Consider the following 27,999-nt stretch of genomic DNA (forward strand, 5'->3'; position numbering starts at 1 on the left):
TAATAGTCACGTTACAACCTTACTTTGTTTTGATATTTTTACCCAATTTGTCTTGATAGTTGCTGGGAGAGCAAACTCTTCAAAAAATGTATCAAAATGTTTCAGAACCTGAAGCAGGTTGGCTTGCTTTCAGGACCCTACAGAGGAAAGAATGAAAGAATCTGTGGAGTCCTCCTTTTTCCCCATAAGTACAAGGTACCTGTGGACCCTGATAACATACAGCAAACCGGAGTTGTCAATTCTTCCTTCCCCTTTTTTGTTTAGTCTATCCAAATTTTCCCCCAATTTTTTCCCCCTAAAACAGGATTATACTGTTAATTTCTAATTTGTTTACAAATTCCACAAAAGATAACATACTCAGTGATTTTTATTTTATTTATTTATTTATTTTTATTTTTTTGCGGTATGCGGGCCTCTCACTGTTGTGGCCTCTCCCGTTGCGGAGCACAGGCTCCGGACGCGCAGCCTCAGCAGCCATGGCTCACGGCCCAGCCGCTCCGCAGCATGTGGGATCTTCCCGGACCAGGGCACGAACCCGCGTCCCGTGCATCGGCAGGCGGGCTCTCAACCACTGCACCACCAGGGAAGCCCCTCAGTGATTTTTAAAGGGGAAAGAGTTTATCACTTTTTGCTACACAGTAAAGTTTAGCTTCCTGTTCCTGATCTTCTGCAGTCTGTACTTTTCTTCATTTGCCTCCTGGACCGGAATGTAAGCTCTTGTAGTTGTTCTCAAAACTGCCTATCTTCATAGAAATCATCTGGGGACCTTGTTCAACGTACAGATTCTTCGATTCCACCCCCAAACTTTATTATTCTTTACGTATAGAATGAGGTTTGGCCATTTCTAGATCGTACTAAGGCGTATGATTCATGGATTACACTTTGAGAAACACTGGAAGGTTTATAGCCCTCAATGTTTAATCTGTTTGCAAACCTGTGATTTAAAAAACAAAACAAAAATTTCTTAGAATCATTTTACTTATGCAAGTTATCTGTAATTCTATTTAGCTCCTCTCCTTGAAAATGTGTGTGGTGATTCAGGTAGAACATGACAGTTTATGCATCATCGCAATCACGTGGACCATCCCCAAATGCAGAAACAGTCGAACAATCTACATTCTACTTCTTTATAGAATGGATACCGTCCAACTGCTCATGACATGTGGAAGAATAAAATCTTCCAGTTATATTTTGTGATTAGGTTAATGTGATTTCACCAGTCTTGTTTGCAATAAATTAGTATTTAGTACATAGTATGCAATAGCAATGTAATGATATTTAATTTATATAATATATGTAGTTGAGGTTTTTTCTTTAAACTGTCTCAGATGTACTAACATATTTTTCCCCAAACATCTCTGAGAAGCAGACAAGAACTGCTATTTATCACCATTTGCAGACAGACTGAATCACTGAGCTATTAAGTAACTTGAAGAGTCACAGTCAGTGACTAAGTCAGGACAGACACTTCATCTGCTAGTTCCTTGTTCAGTAATTCTCTTAACAAATCCTGTTGCATATATTTCTTCCTATAAGAATTTACAAATAATTCAGTTTTCTGGGAGATTCTTTATCATGGGGAGTGTGAGAATTTGTACCCTTTGGAAAGTCAAAGACTGGAAGTGGGAAATCATATTAAAGACAGTTCTTTTCAAAAATAACTTTATCCTTCAATTTTCACTATTTCTATTTCATAGAAAACTTACTCCATTCATTCATTCAGTAATGTAACATTTACTAAGCATATTTAATATGTCTGGTGCTCTGCAAATAAATAGGACATAATCCTTATTCTCAATTTGTGCAGTCTGGTAAGGAAACAGAAAGACAGAAATGGTATCATGTGATAACAGCTATATTAATAACAGCTATATTAGAGCTAGGTGTTATGTGCAAAGGGGCTTATAGGAAGAATCCCTGAGTCTGTCTGAGGGAGTTGGGGAAGTCTTCTCAGAAATTAGAAAATTTGAGCTGGGTTTTGAAGGAAGCGGAGGGGTAAGAATTTACAAAGATTCAAGGTAAGGATAGGAGCATGGAAAGTGAGAATAGAGGAAAACTCTAAACATAAGTCCTAGCCAGTCCAAGATATAAATAGAGATGCCTGGATTTAAAATTTAGAGGCCTAATAAATACACCTGTAATTTGTGGAGGGCATTTTCACCACCCTGGAATCCTCCATTTTGGAGCCTTGGCATCCTCCACGGAGAACAATGTGGATCACACCCAGAAATGAGACCTTTAGTGAGACCCATTAAACCATCATCATTCTGGCAGCCATGCTGATTTAGAAAATCAGACCTCTCATTATAAAATGTATACAAGCAAACATAAAAGAGAGCTAGTGTTTTTAAATGGTAAAACTAAACAAAGGGAACGAACGCTTACTTGCTAGGCTGGCCTTGTATGCTTCAGCCCGAAGGGCATTTTTGCAGCCAAGTAAGAAGCCCACAAAACATAGTAGAAACACTGACAGATACTTAACTCTACCAGCTTTGGTGGGTACAGCCATAATTCACTTCATAATACAAATTAATATGTTGTCCAGAGGGGTCCCTGCATTTGTGTTGAGTGTCTTTTGAAAAGTTCCCGTTCTGTGCTATGAAGCCACAAAGTAAAACTGGATGATTGTCTCTGGAATAGATTCTGAACTGGGCCCCTTAATTACAGTACTGATATCCTTGGGGAAGGCAAAATGGAAATGTCCTGTGAAGTCTGGAAATATAAAATAATAAACCAAAGATAAAAAAGCAAACAATGAAACAAACTTTATTATTAAAAGTCTGATATTTCTTCAGACAAGGTCTACTTAAAAGCTTAGTATGCCAGAGGTGAGAGAGGGCAGCTTGCTTTAATTTAAGTGGGGTTAGTTGTTAAGCAGGTTATAAGTACACTCTGTATTTGCAGAATCATGTGGTGGGGCAAAGTTCAGCCATCCCAGTGATCTTGATGACCAAAGTGTCCTACATGTTTTCTAATCTAATGCAAATGATTTCAATCTTAGGTAGCCGTATTTCCAAATACCATTTAGAGCTTTAGTGACTTGTCCTAGAAAGGTCCTATAAAGCCACATTTAATGGGTTTTCTAAACAATGTAAAAAAATAGATTTCTTTAAATGTGTTGTGCAGTTTGTGATTTTAGCGTAAAAATCATTGTCCTCTGTCCCCACTACTGCTCCCTTCACCTAATGCAATTTTGAGGCTTCTTTACTGAAAATGTTGCAATGTCACTTTCTTCTCTCTGGATCTGAATGCTCCCAATCATGGTCTTAAGATTCCACGTGCAGAGCTGGGGTTCTGACAATTAGAAAAGCTCCATGGAATTTGGAAAATAATACTCAGAGAATCCTGAAAGGCACAATTTTCAACAGAAAATTAGGAAACAAAGATTGTTGTGTCAGCTTTTCCAATGTAAACTATATAATCTTGAGTTCATTATAACCTCTGTGGGCCCTGATTTGCTCGTCTCTAAAATGAAGGTCACAGACTGCCTCTTACGTCCTTTAATGTTGTTCCATGGCACCATTTAAGCCTGCTAATGAATTACTTAAATATTGAAGTCCACATTAAGCCTTATGGAAAAGCATAACTGTCAAGATTTTTCTCTCAGTTACTTGTGCTAATAGGGGCCAAAATGGTATGGATACTTTAAATTCACAGATAATCCCCAAACTTCAATTTAGCTAAGTGTTCCAACCTCCTCTCCTGGCAAACCATTTACAGGGGATTCAAACAATTAGCACACACTGGCATGAGATTTATCTCCTTTGTAATTTCTGCCTTCCTTAATGCCTTCCTACCAGAATATTTTAATATCTAAATTTCCAAAAATAGAAATGAAGGATAAATCAAGAATAGCTGTTGCATAGTCTTCTAATGGTTATGTTGCAAAAATATTCCAACACTGTTATTATTCATAATAATTTATCAAGGGCTTATGCCAGGTGCTTTACAAGTCATTTAAATATCATAATCACTTTGTTAGGTAGTATATTGGTTTCCTAGGGCTACCATAACCAGGTACCACAAACTGAGTGGCTTAAACAACAGAAATTTATTGTCTCACAGTTCTGGAGGCTACAAGTCTGAAATCAAGGTGTCAGCAGGGCTGGTTCCTTCTGAGGGCTGTGGTGGAGAATTAATTTCATGCTTTTTTCTTAGCTTCAGTTTTTTTGGGTTTTTTTTGTCTTGGCAATTTTGGCACTCCTTGACTTGCAGATGTGTTATTCCAATCTCCACCTTCATCCTCACGTGATGTTCTTTCTGGGTGTCTGTCTTTTTACGTGGTGTTCTTTTCATAAGGACATGACTCATGTTGAATTAGGGGCCCATCCTAATTCAATATAATTTCATTTTGGCTTGATTATTTCTATAAAAGACTCTATTTCCAAATATAGTTACATTCTGAGGTACTGGGGGTTAATACTTCAATTTAATTCAATTCATTAGAGGTGGGTGGTATTCCCATTTTACAGATGGGTTAAGTAAGGTTACAATGTTGAGTTAATTTTCCTAAGGTCGTAAAGCTAGTCAATGGCAGACCTGGGATTCACATCCACATTTGATGACTTCATTCATAATTTAGCTAATAATCTTCGTATTCAAAAAGAAAACTGGCTGTATCAGTGTCCCAGGACTAAGAATACTGAATATAAACTTTCTGGTAACTTTAGTGATGTAGAGGATTCAGCAACACTGACCAACATCGAGATTTCATTGGTGGCACCAGGGCTAAATCTGTGTTTGTCAAAACTGATCCTTCAGTTCTCCAAGCCTGGGCAGGGATTTAAAAAAAGCCTGAATCTCAAGTCATCTTGAAGAAGCTCTATATACATAATAACCCTGAGAAGTTTTATATTCAAGTATGGCTGCAGGAGAGTAACAAAGAACATTCTACAGTTATATGAAGAGTTGCATTAGAAGATCAAAATTAACCAGCATCACATTTCCAGTTCTTTTCCCCAATTATGCTTTAATGTTTTTAAACAATTGGTGTTTGTGAAACTGACTGGCTGCCCATTAATCTGTCTCTGCCTTGAGCACCTCTATTTAGTATCCCATACAGATACTAAATGAATAACGCAGAATCTTGGGCCTTTGGAGGAAGCAGATGGGCTTCAGGATGGGAGGGAGGATCTAAATTTGGAAACTGGGGTAAATAGGAAATTTTCCATTAGGTCACTGAGTTCCTGGAATATCTGGGTTCTTCCAATGAATAACCTTTATTATCCCAGTAGTTTCATAAAAATGATACTTTCTCACAAGATATCCTGGCAGTGGTTGGAAATGTCACTTTTTCAAGATGCCCAATATTATGTTAAAGGGGGAATTACTTACATTAATAAACATAGATTTTTTAAAAAAATACAATTCTCTGTGGGAAGTTAAGGGACATTAGCCATTTACAGTTTAATGAAATCAATAATGTTCACTCTGCTTTAAAGAACACTCCAATTGGTTACTGTGAAACAAGTGGAAATCTTGATGTAGGTCTGGGACAAAAAAAGGAATAAGTAGTTCTCAGCAAACAGAAGTTATGGTAGAGGCATCTTGGTTTGTGAATTTGTTAGCCAGGGAGTCTATTTTCCTTTGCATTGGTACTATAGAAGTTTAATCTGTTTATTTCCGGCCATATTTTGGTTTGCTTTAAAATTGAAGAAGAGCAAAAAGAGTTTTTTTCTGAGTGCCATTGACATTATTTTGTTTATGGACATTTCAGTGATAGATACTTGGAATATACAATTGTTAGAATCAATTTAAACATCTTAAATAATTATCACCTTTTATCACATTTAGGGTATGCATTGGGGACACGAATAAAGAAGTTGATATAATGGTAAAACCTTTGCAATTTGTATTAGTAATGGTTGATAAACCAGGGGTAATGTTAAATAAAACAGATTTACATTAATCACACAAAAGTTAATGTTTTCAGTTGTTATCAGTTGAAATACTCTTTTCCAAAATCACGTACCTATTTCTTATGAAGTGCTGTATAAGTAATTTCACAAACATCAATTAACATGAGCATCCCTTATTTTGTTTAGGTACTAAGAAAAGATTGCTGGTTATTTGAAGTGAGTTTGACTGCATCCAACTTTAAGTGAATTCAACTTCTTTTTCTTTTCTTTTCTTTTTTTTTTCCATTTCTTCCTTCCTTCCTTTCAGATGAAGGGGAACAGAGGCAGGAAGTGTTCCTAAGTGAGAGCTGTCCTAATTACTATACTCCTACCTTCTGTCTATGAGGTTTTCAAATGATCTGCCAGATTTTTAATATAAATCCCTTCCTGGGGCCTTCCTTCCTCAAAAAAAAAAAAAAAATTAGAACACACAAAACTGATTTATTATTAAAAAGGCATACTTCCTCCACTGACCCTGGGGTGTGTACACTCTGTGGATTTTATATAGAATATTGTCTTGTTATGGAGTCTTGAATTAAGACTGTTAAACAATGATTGATCTGATAATAATAAATATTTGGTGATGCCATCCAGTTTTTTATTATATTCACTGCTGTTAGGATTTAGGGGATCAATAAATAATACCCTGTTCTTCCCCTCCTGAGCTGAGAATCAATTCGGAATTAAGACCCAGGAGGCAGAGAAATAGAGGTCAAATAGCCAGTTTTATTCTAAGGATGATGGGAAAATGTATTTTTAAAAGTTTAGGCAAATAACTTAATACCCCATCACTGATTTAAGCAGACTTTCCCACTTAGGTATTGGCACAGCTGAACAAGTGAAGGCATTCCTGGTAGGACCGAGTTGTCCCCTCTAAGCTTATCACATGAAACCAAAGAAATTGACTGAGATGTGAGGACCAACAAGCATTGAGAGAAGCTACAGCCCACAGGGGGCTGAGCTAGATGTGCTCAATACCTTCTGACAACCTTTGGGATGAGAGGAGTTGGGAGAAGGCCAGGTGGGTTGCTCTAATGGATACGCTCATGAAAACGAAGGAAGATTTTTACCCAACATCCTCCATCTAGGGTTCTCTCAACTTGTTGGGCTTCCTAACACTACTAATTTCCCCCATCTAAAATTATTGCCAGCCGTGTTTTTAATTACAGATTAAAATATTACACAATAAATATCAGTGTGCAATCATATAATGTTTCTGACATAGATAGCCTCAAATATAGACAGTATAATTCTTCCATTATTAAATTCCCAGAGATTGACTAAAGTTCCCTAATTGTATCACCTTGTGATGTAAAACTGTAAGTAAATCAGAAGCCAAAATTCTTAATCTAAAGTCCAAAATGAATTTGTTTGCTTAGCCAGCTAGTCAGTGCTAACTGCTCTGATTCCTGAGTAGTGCAGGTGACCTCAGCAGCTGTCATTAAATAAAATTGCTTCTAGTTCTTTCATCACTTCATATGTCCTCCTCCACACTCAGGTAACCACCATCCTGATTTTCTCTGTAGTTTTTATTAAGTGTATATCCCTCACAGTTAGTTTTGCATGTTTTCGAACTTTAAACACATCAAATCGTGCTGGACATAATATTTTTTCTTTTGCTACCATTGGTTCTGAATCATCTACATTAATGCACGTAGCCAGAGTTCATTGATAGCTTATACCACAATTTATTACTTCCAATGGATCATTGTCCGTTTTTTATTGTTCCTGATGCAAAGAACAGCGCTGATGTGAATGAACATTCATGGAAATATTCAAGGATTCCTTTAGTGTGTGTTCTCAGTTTTTAAAAACTACAGTGAGTGAATAGATGATTATAGCACAGGCTTTATATTTACCAAATTTAGAAAACATGAAACCTATATCCTATAGCAGTGAATCACCAGTGGTGACTGGTGGACGGAAGGTATTACATGAAAATCTTACTTCAATCAGACTTGCTAAGATGTCAGTCAGCTCTCTGGTTTCCAAAACCTGTGAACTCCTACAAGATCACTTCTGTCATTAACTTAATCATGGCACTACATTGACCATGGAGGAAATCTACCTGCACATACGATCCTTCACCAGAGAGTGTCATTTGAAACTTTCCGGCCATCTTGCTAAGTTTAGAATCTTGTAAAGATGGCAGACTCACTCATTAGGTATATACTGAGGTGACTCTCTTTCCCAAATGATACATTCAAAACCTTTTAATTTCCATTTCTTATTTGAGCCCTGGATCTCTGGAGCCCTGATGCTGTAATGAATTTTGTTTCTGTCTTATGACATAGCTCACACACTTTCTGTGAGCAGGAATACTGTTTTGTCCTGTGTGCCAAATGCTACCACTAACTCTAGATATGGAAATACTTAAGCCTATGTAACATGCTTTTTTGGGAGAGTTCATTGTTTAACCTCACACATGTTTCATCTGGAAAATCAGCTTGATTTGAAACTATTGATAGTCCTGAAGCATGTATTCCCAGGTAGGTCAGGTGAGGCCCAATACCTCTGTCAGGAACTACTCCCCAGAATGGTCCCTCCCTTTTTTCCAAGCCTCGATAAAACACCTACACCTTTAGAAACATCAGAAACCTCTTTATTTCTGTAATACTTTTCTCTGTAGCAATGGAGATGTCGCTAATGTTCAATTTCCCGCTGCTGTTCTTTTAACAGGTTTCTAGGAGGCTCAGCTGAGTTTTTAACTGTTCAACTTTTCTAACACATCTAGAACTGGTACAGTTTGCAGTTTCAGGATATTCCGTTTCTTTTTTCTTCCACTTTGCTTTGTGGTCCAGGCATTTGTTTTGGCAGTATACTTCTCTAGACTGTGACTTATGACAGTTAAAAAAAAAAATGAGTACTGCATCTGTCAAAAGGAAGTACTTCTCGAACACATCTTGTATAACTCCATCTCCTAACATTGAATAGTCTTGCCCAGGATATAAACTCCTGCTGAGTATGTAATTCAGACCTGGTCTCAATACATTACTCCTGTCTCACCACACCGTATGCAAAGGCATTGTGGAGGTGATGGAACACAGTGAATTTTAGAAATGGAAAAAAAAAAAGGCCCATATGCTAGAGTACCAAGATGGGAAAGAAACTGAGGTTATAAAGGTAGGCAAAGGGCCAGAGTATGTAAGGTCACATAGACTGTGGTAAGGATTATAAGCAATAAAAGGGATCCTCTGCTCTTGAGTTTAGAATCTTCAGAAAGTTTGTGCAGGAGAATGAAACAGCTAAAATCTTCTGAGAAGTGTTGTGATATGTAAATGAGTAAAAATCATGGTGGTACTGCTGAAGGAAATAGTAATTTGTCCTGGTATATACAAATAGTTATTTGTCCTGGAAATTGAAAGAATGACCTCTGCTAAAGGGTATCCATTTTCAGTGAGCTGAGTTACATCATCTTGCTGTCTGTTTGCATTCTCCATGACCATATAGCTTTTTACCCAGAGATTGTCCAGGAAGCTAGATTCAGCCAAAATTATTTGGGTAGTGATGGTGATTGAAGAAAGAGAAATGGAATGGAGTGATGTTTTCCAAATTCTGATCTCATTTTGTGAGTCATTTTGTGGAAGAAAGAGAAAGGAATTTTTTTTTTTTTCTCCTCTCTCCAGGTGGGATTGATTTTAGTTCTAGGAAACAGCTCATCAACAAAAGTAATAGAATTTACTGATTTCATCCTTAAAAAAAGTTTATATTTAGCATAGCACAAGACATAAAGCTGTTTTATTCCCACGCTGCATCTAAGACATAGCCACTCAATCTATAGCTAGTTAAAATAATTATTGAAGAAAAAGCGCAAATATGATGAACTTTGGTTCCTTCCCAATGTCTGCATTTTAGTCTGAGTCTACCGTTGGCCCTTGAACAATGAGGGACTTAAGGCACCAAACCCCAGTCTGAAAGCTGCCTGTAACTTTGCAGTAGGTCCTTCCTATACATGGTTCCGCATCTGCGGATTTAGCCAACCATGTGGGTCGTGTAGTAAGTAGTTAGTGAAAAAGATGCATGTAAGTGGACTCCTACAGTTCAAACCCGTGTTGTTCCAGGATCAACTGTACTTTATTTTGGTTAAATAGTTCCATATTTTAATTTATAAGAATTAAGTATTTTTCATGTTAACTATGTTTTACCAATCCACTTGTCTTTGGACATTACATAATGTTTTAATCAAAACCATTTATTTATTCTACATAGCTATTAGTTAGCTTGTTATCATGGGAATCAGCTTCAAAGGAATTTTTTAAATTGATTTCTGATATATTGATAATGTTCCACTGCTGCCTTGGAACTGCATGCAAATGATATTTTCAAGCATATATTTACAGTTTCCAAATTTTTGGTATCATTAAAGTTGCTGGAGATCTCACATAAAAGCTGTATGATGAATTAGATTATGTTCCAGTTTGTAGTCTTAATAATAGCTATTTATTGAGCACTTATTAATTGCCAAGCACTTCAGGCTATCATTTATTGATTAATTTACTCTTTAATCCTTTCATTTGACGTGCTGAATGACCTATTGGGTGTAAGGCATTATCTTTAGTTATTCAGTGAGTCAAATCAACAATGTCTCTGTTTTCAACATGTTAGGTCACAGTGGAAGACAGATTTTTATAAAATCTCTTTACAACAAAATAAAGTATTACCTAAGTATTGCAAGTGCTCAGGAGAGGTACAGATGCTTCAAAAACAAAATAAAGAATTGACTGAGGGATGTCAGCGAGCGAAGGTGTTTCTCATTTAATTCTCAATGTGACTTAGTGAGCTTGCACTCTGGTGCCAGACTGCCTGGGTAGGAAACAAGACTGCCATCATTGCTGTGTGACCTTGGGCAAGTTACTAAAACTTTCTGTGACTCAGTTTTGTTGTGTATAAATGGATATAAGGATACTACCTTCTTAATTAGGTTGTAGTGAATATTAAATGTTTAAAGGAATAAATAACTTGCTCAGCGATAGTAAGATTAAGAGTTAAGATCCAAAACTCCGTCTGGCTGACGTCAGAATAGAAGTTTTAATCACTGTGTGATTTTTGCCAGGTGATAGAGAGACTGAAGGGAAGCTCTGTTCTCTGTTTGGATATCCAGTTGTAAGTTATAATGCTAGTCAACGTATTAATCTTTGATAAGGGAGAGGGGCATTGGTCATTTGACAAGGAGATACTTGTGCAGGCTTCATCGTGGTGATGTTGCTGAAACTTGCTTTCTCTGAGACTTATTCCCATCTTTGGCATATGGTACGATATTTCATTTGTTATTTTTTATTAGGCCACTTGAGGAACAGTATAATAAAATGGTTTAGGACACAGACTGTGGAGCTACACTGTTGGGGTTCAAATCCTGGCTTTGTTACTTACTAGCTGTGTGACCAGGAGTAGATTGTTCATCTCCGTGCTTTTGTGTCCTTCCTATGAAATGGAGATGGTAACATGTACCTGCTAAGGCTATTTTAAGTACCCAGCGAATAAATATGTATAGCAAAGAAGGGCCTGGTCCATAGTGAGCCTTACATATGTGTCAAATAACAGACAAATAAAAATATACCCCATTCTTTGATGAAAGTTCCATCGTTTGGATGCAGTTACCATAAAATCTAGTTCCTGAAGTCACTCTTCAAAATAGTGGCAGCTGTTTGAAACCTGTGAAGCAGGATCACATTTCCTTGTTTTAAAATGCTTCTTACAATCCAGAACAACCTAATTCCCAAACTTAGGCATGGCAAAATAAAGGGCATTAAGAAAGCAAAATGCAGTTGTTGTTTTTTCCCCTCTCAAGACTGGTGTGATGATTACGCTCATATGTGGAATCTATAAAAAACAAAAGAAACAAAACAAAAACAAATTCATAGATAGAGAGAGCAGACTGATGGTTACCAAAGGGGAAGGGATTTGGGGGGGGGGGAGTGAGCTGGGTGAAGGTATGGTGATGGATGGTAACTAGGCTTGTAGTGGTGATCACTCTGTAGTTTATACAGATCTTGAACTATAATGCTGTGTACCTTAAACTTATATAATATTAAAATGATTGGTCTGATATCTTTCTACATTTTAAAAAAAATCTACCATGAACAAGGAAAAATCACAACAAATAGAACTGATTCTGTTTACAGAACCAGCTATTCCAACAGGAACTAAAAAATTATCTCCTCGGGAATCACTCAAGAAAACAGTACGTTTATGTTGGAAATGTGTTCTTTGAAACAATTTCCATGCTTCATCACCTGCCATCTGAGTCACCATGAACACCAACTAACTGAACATTGTTTGTAGCTCATTTAGGTATTTATGAATCACTTTGTATAACACCATCTACAGGACTAGCTGTGAACACCAAGAACTTCAGTGATTTTTCTCCATATATCTAGTTGCCCCAAACACCTGCTTTTAGACTTTATTATGTAGAAATAAAAAGCATCCTGTTTCCAAGAAACTACTCCACATGGGGTAAAAAAGGGATATTTGTTTTCAAAATGTGTTCTCAATTAAACATGTAAAACAAATAAACACACTAATAGGGTTTTCCATATTATTCTTTTATAAAGCATGATTTCAAGCAGGTGGAATCCACTCTGGAGATCCAATATGAGTCTTTAACAGGTCTCAAGGTGCTGTAGAGCCATGAAGGAGCAGATCAGCCAGCCGGCAGAAAGATGAAAACCTAGCAGGAGATGGAGTCTCCTAGTGAAACTTGCCATACAAATAAAAGTTTAAGGGATTTATTATGGCATCTTCGCCAATTAGAATTAAACACAGGGAGGGGCTGGCAAGTAGAGTAGATCATTAGAGTATTTGCTAATGAAGAAACAGACTGGGAACAACGGGATACTAAACGTGTCAGAATCAGAGATTTAGGTCCTAGAAAATGGTATTTCTGGCTTAGTGCTTCAGCAGAGCTTAAATAACCAAGAATCAGCTTATTTGCAAAATTATTAAACTTGGGAACTTCTTCTGAGTCTGATGGGGATGAAGGATCTTGTTATGAGACATTTCTAACTGGTTCTACCCGTCCTTCTAGGTTAGAAAGTATGATAGGGTTTCCGTAGTTGTTACCATGAGGGGACTTGTTTGGAGAGGTTACCTCTCTCCCATGGTGCTGTGATTAATGTTGGAATTTTGAGAAATGAAGTGCCTGAGGTATAAAGGTGATGGGTTCATGAGTTGACACCACTGGTACCGTGGATACCAAAAACTCAGCCTGAAAATAGCAGTTGATTCAACAAACATTTATGTAGTTCCTTCCAAGTGTTAAATTCTAGATTCTAGGCACAGATGTGCAGTAGTAAATAGGACAGACAAAATGAATTCAATTGGCCTTCTAGTGGGAGACTGAAACTGATTTTTACAAAAAGTACACAGAATCCAAGTGAAATCCATCCATGATAAAACTCCTCTAGTTCTTCCACTCAGTTGCTTAGTCTTTAGGATTGTCACGGTCAGGGGGAGAAATTAAGGTATTGCTCTCGTTGATCCCTCTGAGCAAAAGGAGTAGGCAAACAGTAGCCATATGAGCTCTGAAACGGTATTGATTTTGGCAATTTGGAGAATTGTATCTATATCACTAGAATCTCAAAGCACGTTTGTATAATCAGTTTGTGGTTCTATGTACAAATACTTATAACATTTACCATAGCTGGCAATTATTTGTTTACTACAGTTTGCGCTAACATGACCCTTTTAAAAGCAGAAACTGAGACTCAGTCATATTTGTTTCTGATTCATAATTTTTTTCTGAATGGATGAGTGAATATATAGATACTATTTTAACATAAGATAAAAGGAAAAAAAAAGTAGAGGTTTTTGAAATATGGTGGAATTAATGATTCCTACATCAAACTACATTTACTTTTTCTTTCACATCTTTATTGGGGTATAATAGCTTTACAATGGTGTGTTAGTTTCTGCTTTATAACAAAGTGAATCCGCTATACATATACATATGTTCCCATATCTCTTCCCTCTTGCATCTCCCTCCCTCCCACTCTCCCTATCCCACCCCTCCAGGCGGTCACAGAGCACCGAGCTGATCTCCCTATGCTATGCGGCTGCTTCCCACTAGCTATCTACCTTACGTTTGGTAGTGTATATATGTCCATGCCTCTCTCTCGCTTTGTCACAGCTTACCCTTCCCCCTCCCCATATCCTCAAGTCCATTCTCTAGTAGGTCTGTGTCTTTATTCCTGTCTTACCCCTAGGTTCTTCATGACATTTTTTTCCCTTAAATTCCATATATATGTGTTAGTATATGGTATTTGTCTCTCTCTTTCTGACTTACTTCACTCTCTATGACAGACTCTAGGTCTATCCACCTCATTACAAATAGCTCAATTTCGTTTCTTTCTATGGCTGAGTAATATTCCATTGTATATATGTGCCACATCTTCTTTATCCATTCATCCGATGATGGACACTTAGGTTGTTTCCATCTCCGGGCTATTGTAAATAGAGCTGCAATGAACATTTTGGTACATGACTCTTTTTGAATTATGGTTTTCTCAGGGTATATGCCCAGTAGTGGGATTGCTGGGTCATATGGTAGTTCTATTTGTAGTTTTTTAAGGAACCTCCATACTGTTCTCCATAGTGGCTGTAGCAATTCACATTCCCACCAGCAGTGCAAGAGTGATCCCTTTTCTCCACACCCTCTCCAGTATTTATTGTTTCTAGATTTTTTGATGATGGCCATTCTGACTGGCGTGAGATGATATCTCATTGTAGTTTTGATTTGCATTTCCCTAATGATTAAAGATGTTGAGCATTCTTGTGTGTGTTTGTTGGCAGTCTGTATATCTTCTTTGGAGAAATGTCTATTTAGCTCTTCTGCCCATTTTTGGATTGGGGTGTTTGTTTTTTTGTTATTGAGCTGCATGAGCTGCTTGTAAATTTTGGAAATTAATCCCTTGTCAGTTGCTTCATTTGCAAATATTTTCTCCCATTCTGAGGGTTGTCTTTTGGTCTTGCTTATGGGTCCCTTTGCTGTGCAAAAGCTTTGGAGTTTCATTAGGTCCCATTTGTTTATTTTTGTGTTTATTTCCATTTCTATAGGAGGTGGGTCAAAAAGGATCTTGCTGTGATTTATGTCATAGAGTGTTCTGCCTATGTTTTCCTCTAAGAGTTTGATAGTTTCTGGCCTTACATTTAGGTCTTTAATCCATTTTGAGCTTATTTTTGTGTATGGTGTAAGGGAGTGATCTAATCTCATACTTTTACATGTACCTGTCCAGTTTTCCCAGCACCACTTATTGAAGAGGCTGTCCTTTCTCCACTGTACATTCCTGCCTCCTTTATCAAAGATAAGGTGACCATATGTGCTTGGGTTTATCTCTGGGCTTTCTATCCTGTTCCATTGATCTATCTTTCTGTTTTTGTGCCAGTACCATACTGTCTTGATTACTGTAGCTTTGTAGTATAGTCTGAAGTCAGGGAGCCTGATTCCTCCAGCTCTGTTTTTCGTTCTCAAGATTGCTTTGGCTATTCGGGGTCTTTTGTGTTTCCATGTGAACTTTTTTGTTCTAGTTCTGTGAAAAATGCCAGTGCTGGCTTGATAGGGATTGCATTGAATCTGTAGATTGCTTTGGGTAGTAGAGTCATTTTCACAATGTTGATTCTTCCAATCCAAGAACATGGTATATCTCTCCATCTATTTGTATCATCTTTAATTTCTTTCATCAGTGTCGTATAATTTTCTGCATACAGGTCTTTTGTGTCCTTAGGTAGGTTTATTCCTAGATATTTTATTCTTTTTGTTGCAGTGGTAAATGGGAGTGTTTTCTTGATTTCACTTTCAGATTTTTCATCACTAGTGTATAGGAATGCCAGAGATTTCTGTGCATGAATTTTGTATCGTGCTACTTTACGAAATTCATTGATTAGCTCTAGTAGTTTTCTGGTAGCATCTTTAGGATTCTCTATGTATAGTATCATGTCATCTGCAAACAGTGACAGCTTTACTTCTTCTTTTCCGATTTGTATTCCTTTTATTTCCTTTTCTTCTCTGATTGCTGTGGTTAAAACTGCCAAAACTATGTTGAATAAGAGTGGTGACAGTGGGCAGCCTTGTCTTGTTCCTGATCTTAGTGGAAATGCTTTCAGTTTTTCACCTTTGAGAACGATGTTGGCTGTGGGTTTGTCATATATGGCCTTTATTATGTTGAGGAAAGTTCCCTCTATGCCTACTTTCTGCAGGGTTTTTATCATAAATGGGTGTTGAATTTTGTCGAAAGCTTCTCTGCATCTGTTGTGATGATCATATGTTTTTTCTCCTTCAGTTTGTTAATATAGTGTATCACGTTGATTGATTTGCGTATATTGAAGAATCCTTGCATTCCTGGAATAAACCCCAGTTGATCATGGTGTATGATTCTTTTAATGTGCTGTTGGATTCTGTATGCTAGTATTTTGTTGAGGATTTTTGCATCTATGTTCATCAGTGATATTGGCCTGTAGTTTTCTTTCTTTGTGACATCCTTGTCTGGTTTGGGTATCAAGGTGATGGTGGCCTCGTAGAATGAATTTGGGAGTGTTCCTCCCTCTGCTATATTTTGGAAGACTTTGAGAAGGATAGGTGTTAGCTCTTCTCTAAATGTTTGATAGAATTCACCTGTGAAGCCATCTGGTCCTGGGCTTTTTGTTGGAAGATTTTTAATCACAGTTTCAATTTCAGTGCTTGTGATTGGTCTGTTCATATTTTCTATTTCTTCCTGATTCAGTCTTGGCAGGTTGTGCATTTCTTCTAGATTGTTCATTTTATTGGCATAGAGTTGCTTGTAGTAATCTCTCATGATCTTTTGTATTTTTGCAGTGTCAGATGTTACTTCTCCTTTTTCATTTCTAATTCTGTTGACTTGAGTCTTCTCCCTTTTTTTCTTGATGAGTCTGGCTAATGGTTTATCAATTTTGTTTATCTTCTCAAAGAACCAGCTTTTAGTTTTATTGATCTTTGCTATCGTTTTCTTCATTTATTTTTCATTTATTGCTGATCTGATTTTTATGATTTCTTTCCTTCTGCTAACTTTGGGGTTTTTTTTGTTCTTCTTTCTCTAATTGCTTTAGGTGCAAGGTTAGGTTGTTTATTCGAGATGTTTCCTGTTTCTTAAGGTGGGCCTGTATTGCTATAAACTTCCCTCTTAGAACTGCTTTTGCTGCATCCCATAGGTTTTGGGTCATCATGTCTCCATTGTCATTTGTTTCTAGGTATTTTGAAATTTGCTCTTTGATTTCTTCAGTGATCACTTCGTTATTAAGTAGTGTATTGTTTAGCCTCCATGTGTTTGTATTTTTCAAAGATCTTTTCCTGTAATTGATATCTAGTCTCATGGCGTTGTGGTCGGAAAAGATACTTGATACAATTTCAATTTTCTTAAATTTACCAAGGCTTGATTTGTGACCCAAGATATGATCTATCCTGGAGAATGTTCCATGAGCACTTGAGAAAAATGTGTATTCTGTTGTTTTTGGATGGAGTGTCCTATAAATATCAATTAAGTCCATCTTGTTTAATGTATAATTAAAACTTGTGTTTCCTTATTTATTTTCATTTTGGATGATCTGTCCATGGGTGAAAGTGGGGTGTTAAAGTCCCCTACTATGAATGTGTTACTGTCGATTTCCCCTTTTATGGCTGTTAGTATTTGCCTTATGTATTGAGGTGCTCCTATGTTGAGTGCATAAATATTTACAGTTGTTATATCTTCTTCTTGCGTCAATCCCTTGATCATTATGTAGTGTCCTTCTTTGTCTCTTCTAATATTCATTTTAAAGTCTATTTTGTCTGATATGCGAATTGCTACTCCAGCTTTCTTTTGGTTTCCATTTGCATGGAATATCTTTTTCCATCCCCTTACTTTCAGTCTGTATGTGTCTCTAGGTCTGAAGTGGGTCTCTTGTAGACAGCAAATATATGGGTGTTGTTTTTGTATCCATTCAGCCAATCTGTGTCTTTTGGTGGGAGGATTTAGTCCATTTACATTTAAGGTAATTATCGATATGTATGTTCCTATTCCCATTTTCTAAATTGTTTTGGGTTTGTTATTGTAGGTCTTTTCCTTCTCTTGTGTTTGTTGCCTAGAGAAGTTCCTTTAGCATTTGTTGTAAACCTGGTTTTGTGGTGCTGAATTCTCTCAGCTTTTGCTTGTCTGTAAAGGTTTTAATTTCTCCATCAAATCTGCATGAGATCCTTGCTGGGTAGAGTAATGTTGGTTGCAGGTTTTTCTCCTTCATCACTTTCAGCATGTCCTGTCACTCACTTCTGGCTTGCAGAGTTTCTGCTGAGAGATCAGCTGTTAACCTTATGGGGATTCCCTTTTGTGTTATTTGTTGTTTTTTCCTTGCTGCTTTTAATATGCTTTCTTTGTATTTAATTTTTGACAGTTTGATTCATATGTATCTTGGCGTATTTCTCCTTGGATTTATCCTGTATGGGACTCTGTGTGCTTCCTGGACTTGATTAACTATTTCCTTTCCCATATTAGGGAAGTTTTCAACTATAATCTCTTCAAATATTTTCTCAGTCCCTTTCTTTTTCTCTTCTTCTTCTGGAACCCCTATAATTTGAATGTTGGTGCGTTGGATGTTGTCCCAGAGGTGTCTGAGACTGTCCTCAGTTCTTTTCATTCTTTTTTCTTTATTCTGCTCTGCAGTAGTTATTTCCACTATTTTATCTTCCAGGTCACTTATCCGTTCTTCTGCCTCAGCTATTCTGCTCTTGATCCCTTCTGGAGTATTTTAAATTACATTTATTGTGTTGTTCATCGTTGTTTGTTTCATCTTTAGTTCTTCTAGGTCCTTGTTAAATGTTTCTTGCATGTTGTCTATTCTATTTCCAAGATTTTGGATCACCTTTACTATCATAATTCTGAATTCTTTTTCAGGTAGACTGCCTATTTCCTCTTCATTTGTTAGGTCTGGTGGGTTTTTATCTTGCTCCTTCATCTGCTGTTTTTCTGTCTTCTCATCTTGCTTATCTTACTGTGTTTGGGGTCTCCTTTTTGCAGGCTGCCGGTTTGTAGTTACTGTTGTTTTTGGTATCTGTCCCCAGTGGCTAAGGTTGGTTCAGTGGGTTGTGTAGGCTTCCTGGTGGAGGGAACTAATGCCTGTGTTCTGGTGGATGAGGCTGGATCTTGTCTTTCTGGTGGGCAGATCCACATCTGGTGGTGTGTTTTGGGGTGTCTGTGGACTTATTATGATTTTAGGCAGCCTCTCTGCTAATGCGTGGGGTTGTGTTCCTGTCTTGCTAGTTGTTTGGCATAGGATGTCCAGCACTGTAGCTTGCTGGTCGTTGAGTGAAGCTGGGTGCTGGTGTTGAGATGGAGATCTCTGGGAGATTTTCTCCATTATATATTACGTGGAGCTGGGAGGTCTCTTGTGGACCAGTGTCCTGAAGTTGGCTCTCCCACCTCAGAGGCACAGCACTGACTCCTGGCTGCAGCACCAAGAGCCTTTCATCTACTCGGCTCAGAATAAAAGGGAGAAAAAGTAGAAAGAAAGAATTAGTAGAAGAAGAAAGAAAGAAAGAAGAAAGAAAGGAGGGAGGGAGCGAGGGAGGAAGGATGGAGGGAAGGAAGGAAAAAAGAAAGAAGATAAATAAAGTAAAGTAAGATAAAATATAATAAAGTTATTAAAATAAAAATAATTATTAAGAAAAAAAAGAAAAAAAAACGGACGGATAGAACCCTAGGACAAATGGTGGAAGCAAAGCTATACAAACAAAATCTCACAGAGAAACATACACACTCACAAAAAGAGGAAAAGGGGAAAAAATCATAAATCTTGCTCTCAAACCCCACCTACTTAATTTGGGATGATTCGTTGTCTATTCATGTATTCCACAGATGCAGGGTACATCAAGTTGATTGTGGAGCTTTAATCCGCTGCTTCTGAGGCTGCTGGGAGAGATTTCCCTTTCTCTTCTTTGTTCTCACAGCTCCAAGGGTTCAGCTTTGGATTTGGCCCCGCCTCTGCGTGTAGGTCGCTGGAGGGCGTCTGTTCTTCGCTCAGACAGGACAGGGTTAAAGGAGCCGCTGATTCGGGGGCTCTGGCTCACTCAGGCCGGGGAGAGGGAGGGGCACGTAGTGCGTGGCGAGCCTGCGGCGGCAGAGGCCGGCATGACGTTGCACCAGCCTGAGGCGCGCCGTGCGTTCTCCCGGGGAGTTGTCCCTGGATCCCGGGACCCTGGCAGTGGCGGGCTGCACAGGCTCCCCAGGAGGGAGGTATGGAGAGTGACCTGTGTTGGCACACAGGCTTCTTGGTGGCGGCAGCAGCAGCCTTAGCGTCTCATGCCCCTCTCTGGGGTCTGCGCTTTTACCCACGGCTCGCGCCCGTCTCCAGAGCTCCTTTAAGCAGCGCTCTTAATCCCCTCTCCTGCGGCCCAGGACCCAAAGAGGGAAGAAAAAGTCTCTTGCCTCTTCGGCAGGTCCAGACTTTTCCCCGGACTCCCTTCCGGCTAGCCGTGGCGCACTAACCCCCTGCAGGCTGTGTTCACGCAGACAGCCACAGTCCTCTCCCTGCGCTGTGACGGAAGCCCAAGCCTCAGCTCCCAGCCGCGCCCGCCCCGGCGGGTGAGCAGACAAGCCTCTCCCGCTGGTGAGTGCCGCTCGGCCCTGATTCTCTGTGCGGGAATCTCTCCGCTTTGCCCTCCGCACCCCTGTTGCTGTGCTCTCCTCTGCGGTTCCGAAGCTTTCCCCCTCCGCTACCCGGAGTCTCCGCCCGCGAAGGGGCTTCCTAGTGTGTGGAAACTTTTCCTCCTTCACAGCTCCCTCCCACTGGTGTAGGTGCCGTCCCTATTCGTTTGTCTCTGTTTATTCTTTTTTCTTTTGCCCTACCCAGGTACGTGGGGGAGTTTCTTGCCTTTTGGGTAGTCTGAGGTCTTCTCCCAGCGTTCAGTAGGTGTTCTGTAGGAGTTGTTCCACGTGCAGATGTATTTCTGGTGTATCTGTGGGGAGGAAGGTGATCTCCGCGTCTTACTCTTCCGCCATCTTCCTGGAAGCCCGAGATATTTTTAAAACAGACTAAGATTATGGGTGAGGCTCTCTGATGACCTAAAATTTTGAACATAATTTATATGTAAACGAGAGTTACTTTTCCTTGACTCCATCACCACCCTCCAACCTTTATTCTGCCGTTTTCCTCCCTTTTTCATCAAAATTCAAAAGAGAAAACCTTATATTTGATGAACTATAATTCTTTAAGTTACCATTTATCACTCAAAGTGTTCAACTTTTAATCTCAGTATTCTGCTTAGATGTCTCTTACTAAAGGCAATAGTGAAGGCCAAAATTTTGTTGTCATCATCTTGGAACACTCTGAAGAACATTTTGCATTGCTGACGCCATTTGTTCTTGGCTCCTTCCTCCTTTAAACTTGAGAAATGTCTATCAAGTTTCTCAACCAATTTTGCTTATTACATTTTTGCTGCCTATTCCAGTAATGTTGATGTTCCCCTAAGTATCTATTATTGATTATCACTTTTGTGTCCTCCTTTTCTGCCATGCTTCATTTATCACTAAAACACTGGTAAATCCCAAATCTGTAGCTCCAGTTTATAACTTTCTCCTGAACTCCAGGTCTACATGTCCAGTAGATTATTAGAATTACCCACAAAGAGATGCTACAGGATTCTAAAACTCATTTAAAATTTTACTTTTCATAGTTCTCTGCTACCTCCTCAGATTGCTTTGTGTTAGTTAAGGTCATCAGAACCCTACTCCAAAATCTTCTCTGCCTTATTTTCAAATTGCTCACTAATGATAAAAGTCTTGCTGTTATCAAGCCCTTCAAATCTGATTTTAAACCATGTTCAAATATTGGTCGTATATCTTTCCACCACACGCTCAAACCCTAGCTACATAGAATGCATCGCCATCCATGTTGTTGCATAAGCTACTTTTCCCTATTGTAATATGTATTCACCCCAGTTAAATCCTCCTTTGACTCTCCCTGGATGCACTGGCCACTGTGACTAGTGATTTGACAGCCTATATATTTACTTTAACATACATTTCTACTAAAATTATTTGTTGTTCTTTTGAGAAAAGTCAGTGTAAATGCTGGGACATTTCTATTAATTTCAAACAGAACTTAGATGTAGTAGTAGGCATAAAATGGAACTACTTCACAAGAACAGTTTCTGTTGAACAGAAGGATATAAAAATTATAAATTTGTATGTATTTCTTAGTGTAGCCTAACATATAGAATTTTTTTTAAAAAGATGGAGCTAAAAGGAAGAAAAGACAAACTTAAATCATGGTGGGGGGTGTATAACATGCACCTTCCAGTATCTGAATGAACAACATGATTAACACGTTTAATATAATTTATGGTTATAGAACAATGCACTTAATTGCAGAATGTATATCATTTTCAAGGACACACAGAACATTTATAAAAATTAATCAGATGCTGAATCATAAAGCAAGTTTCAATATATTATAGAGGATTGGCATCATGTTAAGTGCTTTGTGCGCAAGTTATTTGAATCAGAAAATCTCCAGATATTAGGAAAATTAAAATATACATTTTTGCAATACTTCTTCAGTAAAAAGTCAACTTTAAAATACTTAGAAATGAATAAAAATTAAACTGCTATATTAAAAAAACTAAAACCAATGTTACAGTGAGGTGTACTTCAAATACACATATAAGAAAAGAATAAGGCAGAAAATCGATTATAAGCATCCATCTCAAACTGAGGGAAAACAGCACATTTAACTCGAAGACAGATGGAGAGAAATAATAAAAATCAGGAGATAATAGAATGAAAAAATATTGTACATTGTACCAAACATACAATAGAGAGGATTAACAAAACTAAAATTGGTTCTTTGAATAACCTAATAAAAGTGGTAGATACTGATGTTACTGACCAAGTTAAAAAAAGAGAGGTGTCAAGAATAATATCAGGAATAGAAGTTTCTACAAATCCTGAAGATACGAAAAAGATGTTGAAAGGATGTTGGAACTTTAAAAAAAAATAAAATTTTGCATAAAGTAAATTTCTAGTTAAAATATAACTTAACAAAACTGATGTGGGAAAGAGTAAGACAATCTGAATAATTACATACCTATTAATGAGATGAATATTAAAAATTCCTGTTTAACTAAAACTCGTAGTAAATTGAAAATAGAGGGGATCTTTCTCATTATGATAAGGAATATCTACCAAACACCTACAACAAATAGTGGACTTAATGGTAAGTTTCCCTTGAGATCAAGAGAAGGGTGCCCAGGAACAGCTCTTCTGTTCATTGTTCTAGTAGTCCTAGTGAGTGCAGTGATTCAAGATGCACACACATTCACACACATGCCAGTGTGCATACCCCCAAGCATGCATTCATACATGTATGCAGGCACATTTTTAAAGTTCAAAGATTTAAGTGGAATATATGAAACCATCATTGTTTGTGTTTAATGTGAGAGTGCAGATAGTAAATTGAAAAGAATACACAGGTCAATTAAGATCGCTCAGTGTAACGTCAGTAGAAAGTCAATTGCATTTCTACATACAAGTGATAAATAGAAAATAGAAATACCATGTTTAATAATATAAAAATATCAAATAGAAATGATTTTATTAAAAGGTGTGAAACCTCTATATAGAAAATTGTGCATTTTTGTGAAATAACACAAAATTAAAAGGCAATCCATGGAATGGGAGAAAATGTTTGCAAATTATATATCTGATAAGGGATTAATATCCAGAATATAAAAAGAATAGTGAGAACTCAACAGTAAACAGATAACCCGACTAAAAATGAACACAGGATTAGAGTAGACATTTCTCCAAGGAAGATAGACAAATGGCCAAGACCCACATGAAAAATTGTGCACCATCGTTAGTCTTTGGGGAAATGCAAATCAAAACCACAATGAGATACTATCACATTCACTGGCTATAATGGCCATATTTTTTAAGAGTGGAAAATGACAAGCCTTGGCGAGGGTATGGAGAAATTGTAACATTTATTCATTGCTGGTAGGAATGTAAAATGGCATTTCCACTCTGGAATAGAGTTTGGCAGTTCCTCAAACAGTTAAACATAGAATTAACATATGACTCAGAAATTCTACTCCTACATATATGCCCAGGAGGACTAAAAACATATTTTCACACACAAAACCTGTCCACGGATGTTCATAGTGGCATTATTCATAATTGACAAAAAAAAGTGAAAATAAGCAAAATTTTTTCTTTGCTAATGAATAGATTAAAAAAATGTACTGTGTCCACTCAGTGGAATATTATTCAGCCATAAAAAGGTAGGAAATACTGCTATGTGCTACAACATAGATGGACCTTGAAAACATTTTGCTAAGTGAAATAAGGTAGACAAAAATGTCTACAAATTGTATGATTAATTTGTATGAATTGTCCAGAATAGGCAAATCCAGAGTGGCAGATTAGAGGTTGCCAGGGGAAGTGGATAAGGGAGAAATGGGGTTGATCACTAATAGGTAGAGGGTTTCATTTTCAGATTTTGGAAATGTTCTGGAATTAATGGTGATGTTTACACAGTATTGTGAACATAATACAAACCATTAAATTGTCCACTTTGAAACTGAATTTTATGTTATGTGGATTATATTTTTAAAATATTCAATAAACTCTTAAGGAAAAGGTAGAGGGTCCTGCTTTTCTATCCACATCAAGTTGTGGTAAGATATGATATAGACACGTGTGATATAGACAAATAGTTAAATGGGATACATTGACATCTAGAAACACCCAAGTATCTATGGACACTTAATTTATGACAAAACTAGCATTGCAGAGCAGTGGCAAAAGCAAGGTATTTTCAATAAATTTTATTGGGTCAATTTGGAAAATAACAACATTTTAACACAAATCACACAGAGCAAAACATTAATTTCAGGTAGGTTTTTGGATTAGATGTGAGAGGCAGAAGAATCATACAATAACAAACTTTCAGAAGAAGATAGAGAAGAATATGTATATATGATCACTTCGTATAATACATGGGGCACAAAAAGAAAGACAGAGATGGTTAAATTTGACTGCTATAAAACTAAGAATGAAGTTGCAACAAGAGGCATAAGTGAGTAAAAGGGTGAGCTGTGGAGTGGGAAATATATTTCACCAAGTATAACCAACAAAGGACTCATATCTAGAATATATAAAGCACTTCTACAAATTAATAAGGAGAAGACAACCCATATTAAATGGACAAGAAAATTGAAAAGTATCTCGTTAAATGAAAAAATATATATTTGTATGAATTATGTATATATATATATGACAAAGATATGAAAATACACTAAAACACATTAATAAAGAAATGTCAATTAAAAGTATAATTATACTACACAGTAAACTGATGGCTAAAGCTAAGCAGAATATAAATATGTTCTGGTGAATTTGTGCAACAATGGCAACTTTGATAACACTATTCAGCAGTGTCTCCTAAAATAGAACATATGTACTCTAGTAAATTACTTCTAGGAAATAGCCAAGAAAAATATGTGTGCATGTATAAACGGATGCTTATAATAGAATTATTCATGATAACTAGAAAGCAGAAACAATCCATATCTGTCAATAGAGGATTTAATATATAAATCACGTAATATCTATCCAATGGAATTCTATAGAGTAATGAAAAATAATTATAGTTACAAGCAACAAGATGAATGAATCACACGTACATGTTGAGGGAAAGAAACTAAAGATGAAAATACAGTGTATGATTTCAATTGTATAAAGGTCAAAACTAAGGCAAAACTATAGGATGAACAAAAAATCTGGAAACAGACAAATACATATATATAGTTTTTATATAAGAGTTTATCATGATTACATTACACAATATGTTCAGTGACATTACATGACATGTCCAAAGGATTGTCCCTCTTTGGTAACACATAGTCAATATGCCATGCAAAATTTTGATGAATACGTGACATTAGTGCTGCATTTCCACAGTCATGGCGTATGCATCTGTGTTGCCTCAACTGGTTTGCATTTTATTCGAACCTGTGCTTATAGCATAACCCACAAGAAGTAATCAAGTGAGTTTAAACTATATGTATTTATGTATGTGTATGTATACTGTGTGTGTATATGTCATTCATATATATGGTTTGTGTGTATGTTGTGTATATACATGTGTGTATACACACATACACACAAATGCACACATAGTGACAGACCAAGTGGGCCTCTATGTGTTAGTTGTGTTCTAGTTCTTGATCTGAGTGTTGATTACATGAGCATTCAGTTTGTGATAATTTATTGAGCTATATACATTTGTACTTTTACAAGTTTCTTGTGTGATTTATAACTCACAATAAAGAAATAACCTAAAATGTGAAAAGGAAAGAAAAATACCAAACATTTTCTTTGACTCTCATGAGAAGAACTAAAATCCAGAGACAGAGGCTTTGTACCTTTGAAGCCAGGCTCTCTCATAATACAACAAAATCCACTGCTTGCTCCTCTCAAGTGAACCACTGGTCTTCTCAAATGATTCTAAGCCCTAGAGAAAGAATTTTAATAGATTCGTTCTGGCCAATTTGTTACCAATTAGTGGTCCAGCATTATGTATGCAATTCTGGCCAGATAACCTAATTTGAATGCTTTGGCAATAAGATGCAGCCACATATTTATAGACACAGAAAACTGTATACACATAGTATCAGATTTTCAGATTTATTGTTATTCTTCATTCTCTTTTATAGAAAAATAGTTTTTTCAATACTTGTACAATATATAATTTCAAACTTAATTCCCAAGGTAAAAGGAAAAGGTGATAATCATATGTTTAAAAAATAATTTCCTTTATTTTATAGAATAATGGTTAGAAGTTCAATATTTCTGCTAAAACACAGAGGCAGTCAGGCATATTTACAAAAGGCCTCACAGTGTTTGCCATTGTCTTTACACAAGAAAACATTTATAAAACCTTTGCATCCCACAGCAGGTGCTAGGTCTTCTTTTGGGAATTTGTGCTGTTCAGATACTGCCTTTCATTTGAACTTCAAATACCTTAAAAACATAGAGGCTGCATTTTACTATAATTTGGAAATTAAAACCCTTTTATTTTACATGGATTTACTTTTCAAAAATGAATCAAAGTCGAAACTAATGACTGTCTGATACCAACAAAGGCAGAAAAATGGTAAAACGTTTTTAAAAATGAAGCTTTGGTGTTCCTAGCTCATAAGAAAAATAAATGCATGTAATAAGTATTTGGAGATTTCAAGTATATTTAGTAATAGTCTACCTTCTTTTGAGAATCTAAAGAATTAAACTGAATAATTATGGTCACCTGAATAGTTGGAAACATATTTTCAAGATCTAGACTGTATTTTCTTTGTCTTTGTTTATTTAATGGCACAATATGAGATTAAATAAACACTACAATTTTAGTGAAAAACATATTTTCACCTAGAAAAATGGTTTCCTAAGCTATTTTCTTCAGTCTACAATACTTATAAATGTAAACGCTATAGAATTATAAAAATTGTGTATCTATTTTTAAAACAAGAAAACTAAAGTAACTTTTTTTCACTCTATTTTTCTAATTAGGCTTGGACTCCTGGATCATCCAGTGACTTCAAAATTCTGGTAAGACACTTTTTTTTTAATAGTACTGTCAATATTTTCATTTCTTTTGCCACAAATTTTGGGAGGTTATCTTTCTTTTTATCTCAGGCTTAATCCTTTTTCTTATTTCTCCCCTCATTTCCATCCCCTGAGGTTGAATGTCCTAAAGCCAATAGTAGAAGGTCAATTACATCTTAACCCATATGGGATGATCCGTTAAGTCCAGATACTTCTTGAAGATTCAACTTCATGGGTCAGGAGAATATTCCAAGGAGGGGTAGCATTTGTTTCTTAAGGAAACAAAAATCACCACCGAAACAGTCTGAGATAGGGAAAATAATTATTCAGGTAAGATGCAGAGAGTATCAATTTGAAAATTTTTCTTTTAAAATAGATCAAATGCAACAGCAAAATGAAAATCACAGAGGAGCTGATAGCTCAATTTTTAAAAAGATTTTCATTTCTACAATGTTGATATTATAGTTTACATATTATGGAACTAGAAATACACTGAAGGCACTGCAGTTTTCAACATG

At 36.9% G+C, this 27,999-nt stretch overlaps 1 protein-coding gene across 8 annotated transcripts in view; it reads left to right on the forward strand.

The window, feature by feature from the left end:
* Nucleotides 1-27,999, forward strand: part of PTPRD (protein tyrosine phosphatase receptor type D) — a 2,000,866-nt gene that overhangs the window by 651,242 nt on the left and 1,321,625 nt on the right. For all 8 annotated transcript variants that reach the window (XM_029201877.1, XM_029201881.1, XM_029201880.1 and 5 more), the window contains exon 5: nucleotides 27,446-27,484. The gene's annotated coding sequence lies outside the window, so the exon portion shown is untranslated. The remainder of the gene's footprint in view (nucleotides 1-27,445; nucleotides 27,485-27,999) is intronic.

Source organism: Monodon monoceros, unplaced genomic scaffold, assembly GCF_005190385.1.
Source record: "Monodon monoceros isolate NGI ecotype Baffin Bay Population unplaced genomic scaffold, NGI_Narwhal_1 Super_Scaffold_5, whole genome shotgun sequence".
NCBI lineage: Eukaryota > Metazoa > Chordata > Mammalia > Artiodactyla > Monodontidae > Monodon > Monodon monoceros.